The 3,772-nt window shown below is 48.1% G+C and overlaps 1 non-coding gene across 1 annotated transcript; it reads right to left on the reverse strand.

The window, feature by feature from the left end:
• Positions 1–2,786: 2,786 nt before the first annotated feature.
• Positions 2,787–2,858, reverse strand: Trnar-ccu (transfer RNA arginine (anticodon CCU)). Its single transcript has one exon. It is a non-coding gene; the product is annotated as a tRNA-Arg (tRNA).
• Between the last annotated feature and the right edge of the window lie 914 nt (positions 2,859–3,772).

Genomic DNA, 3,772 nt, shown 5'->3' on the forward strand with positions numbered 1-3,772 from the left:
ACGCGGCCGGCTCAGCCATCTAAAACATTTGCTTCTACTCGATCAGAGCCACATCTGGAGCGTGGATTGGGCGCCACTTATAGCCCAAACAAAGCCAAGTCCCAAATTTTCAGTAGCCCAAAGATAGCCACATAGCCAACTCACCCAAGCCGACGGTGACGGTTACAAGAACTTTTATTGGTCCTGAGAAACTGGCCAGAAGGAGCCGAAGGCTCCCTCAGGTCAAGTCGGTGGCTCCGCCCACGATGGCACCGGGAGGCGAAATCCCGTTGCGATGTTGTGGGCCCTCTGGACTGCCTGGAGTTGGATGTGGTGGTGGTCGCTTCTTAGGAAGTCCTCCCACATTTCCTTTGTGGCAAGTATAGAGTTCTCTTTGGATGGGCTCAGCCAAAGCATATGATCGAAAGAGCATGAATCGGCTCCGCTTTGGTGCACGACTGTGTCAAAATTTTTTTTCGTGTAGCCCAATTTGGCTATATGTAGCCAAACCTGGCAACACTGAGCTGCGCGCCGCGGAGATGAGAGGCAGGGGTCGGGAAGGCAGGAAGCTGGCGACAAGGAGACCGCGTGCATGCGCACGCGATGCGCACGCGGTCTCCTCCTCCTCTTTTTTTGGGTTGCCATGGCTACCACGGCTACGCACCACAAACTACGGCTGGCTTAAACAGCTTCGCTGTTAAAATACCCGCCTCCACCTCAACGACTGGAAAAACTACAACAGGTTACCTGGAGAGACAGTTGCAGACTGGCTCATTTGCTTATAACTGCGACGCCTATAAAGCGGACCTGAAACATATATTGAGCGACTGCGCCGGCCTCAAACCTAGGGCGGAACTCCAACTTAATGACACTTCGGACTAGGAGGTAATGGTGTCCAGCTCGGATCCCGCGGTCCAGCTGCGGGCCGTCAAGTGGGCTTTTGAGGTAGCCGAAGGTCAAGGGCTTACGGCCACCAGACGCCGCCTAGCAGAAGAAGGAAACCAGTAATTTCAATCACTGTACATCTGACGAAAATAAACTTTTTCCTCCTCCTCCTTTTTTTATTTGTAATAGCCGGAGACAGCCCATTTTCGAATGGAGACTGCTCGCCAATCACTCCTGCACTGGCTGTTTGGAGCCACCGGTGACAACGAATTTCCTTGCGTATAATAAAAATGAAGTTGAAAGCGGCACATCAAGCTTTACTTAGAGTACATTGTGAGGGCAACTCCCCGCACTAATTTAGCCTATGCTAGCGCAACGAAGTTATGTAAATCGGTGTTTGCTCGGTTCTTTCAACTCTTTCGTGGCTTCCGGCTTGAAATAGGCAAATATAACACTCCTCGATCGAAAATACACCTCAGTAGCCGATACCTCAGTTCAACTCGCAGCACTACAAGAAGGTAGGGAAACACGGTTTGTAGAGATGGTCAGCTCCTTCCACAGCAGCGGACATCTTGCGCGCGCTGAACAACGTGGATCGGATGCGGAATCGACGTGTACGTACGAGGTTTGTCCGAAACCTCAATGCAGTAAGTCAGTAAAAAAAGTAGGAGAAGGCGCAGCGGCACGGCTCTCTCGTTCTCTCCATTCGAAAGACCCGGTTGTCCTCACCTATTATGAAGCATCGTTCTAGCGCACAAATGAGCTCGGACGAGCAGAGAGAGACAACAGCAACGGTGGCTGATGGATTGTTTTTCACTCCATGTCTCCAACACAGTGGCCAAAGCGCGTCGCACACTCGGTTTCGAGGTATACGGACGTCGAAACCCTGCGGCCCGGATGCTTTCCATGCATTTTACACTGCCCTTGTGCTGCCAACACTGGAGTACTGTTCTTCTGTGTGGAACCCGTTTCAGGTTCGCCTGACCAATATGCTGGAGAGCGTCCAGCACCGCACCAACCGGACACTGTTCATCCGCTTCGGCTGCGGCCGCGACGTACTTCCAGTCTCTGAGGCACGACTCCAACGCTAAGCCATCTAGCCACGGTAGCAACGCCTTGGATGGCGGACGCTCCAGCACCGGCGCACTGTCCCCCGTGTAGGCCTTCTCTTCCGCTGCCTCGATGGATCCCTTGGAGGCTCGTACATCAGCTCAGTCGTCCGCTACAGCAAACGAACGGGTCACCCCGAACCAATGTACGCTAGCACAGTCAGCCACCAGAGTTCTCTGATTCCGGCTGCAGTGCGGGACTTTCTGCCCCTCTAAGTGTGCGAACGAAGGGTAAGTTCCATTTGTGAATACGGGCTTAAGTGTTTCGTTGAATCAGCACTTTAAATAAATGCCCGACATACACTCAGAATATTATATTTCTTTGCAGAACACCCATAACAATTTGTGTAATTCTAGATAAAGTTGGCTTCACTACACCTACTTGAAGTTGCCTTTTTCGGTGCCAAATAAGTAAAGAAAAAGTGAACTTCCCAAACACAACTTCTGTGACCTTTGAGAGTTGTGACGTAACCGCCTGTCACGTCGAATCACATTTGGACACGTGGGAAGGCCCCAGTATGGCACACACGAAAGATAACTTTACTAACGTTTCGGCTAGTAGTCATGCCTTCATCAGAATAATCACTCTGACGTACGCAGGACCACCATATATATATATATATATATATATATATCTATGAACGAGAAGAAAGGGAACCGAGGGGCCCGATTTTTATTATTCGTATCATAAGAAGCCAACAAACATTGACAGAAGAACAACATAGGGGAAATTACTGGCATTAAAGTAAGTAAAATTAATTGAATTAAAGAAATGATAAATTAATGGAAATGAAAACGGATGAAAAAACAACTGTCCGCAGGTGGGGAACGAACCCACGCCTTCGCATTAGGCGTGCGATGCTCTCACCATTGAGCTACCGCGGAACCGTTTTCCCATCCGCTTTCTTGGGTATTTATGTTTTACAACTAGAACTACTCTGGGAGTGTTGTTAACTACTCTGGGAGTTCTAGTTGTAAAACATAAATACCCCAGAAAGCGGATGGGAAAACGGTTCCGCGGTAGCTCAATGGTGAGAGCATCGCACGCGTAATGCGAAGACGTGGGTTCGTTCCCCACCTGCGGACAGTTGTTTTTTCATCCGTTTTCATTTCCATTAATTTATCATTTCTTTAATCCAATTAGTGTGTGCAAGTAATTTCCCCTATGTTGTTCTTGGTGTCAATGTTTGTTGGCTTCTTATGATACGATATATATATATATATATATAGGTAAAAACAATAACGGCACGTAGTAAAATATACCAGAATGTTACTGACGTTTCGCTTCAGGACCGGCCTCAGTCGGAGTGAAGGCCGGTCTCCGGCCGAAACGTCGGTAAAATCTTGGTATTCTTCATACGATCTGCTACTGTTGGAAAGGTTTCACTGCCGGATCCTGCAACAATATATATATGCGTGTGTGTGTGTGTGTGTGTGTGTGTGAGAGAGAGAGAGAGAGCACGCCATACTGGTCGCCGCCCTATGAGGGCGGGTATCTACAGAATAAGAAAAAGAAATACTTGCTCTTTTGCGTGTGAAAGTCATGACTTTGGTCTTAGCAGCATTCAAGGTAAGGTTATTATCCTTGCACCATTTAGAAAAGGAAAACAGGTCAGACTGCAGGGCGCGACAGTCATCAACAGTGTGAATTTTCTTTAAAATCTTGATGTCATCGGCATATAGAAGGAAAGAAGAGTTCCGAATAAGAGATAGAACGTCATTAATAAAACTTAAAAAAAGGAGTGGTCCTAATACTGATCCTTGAGGGACCCCCCTAGTTGCCATGTAAGAAAAAGACG

Source organism: Dermacentor silvarum, chromosome 1, assembly GCF_013339745.2.
Source record: "Dermacentor silvarum isolate Dsil-2018 chromosome 1, BIME_Dsil_1.4, whole genome shotgun sequence".
NCBI lineage: Eukaryota > Metazoa > Arthropoda > Arachnida > Ixodida > Ixodidae > Dermacentor > Dermacentor silvarum.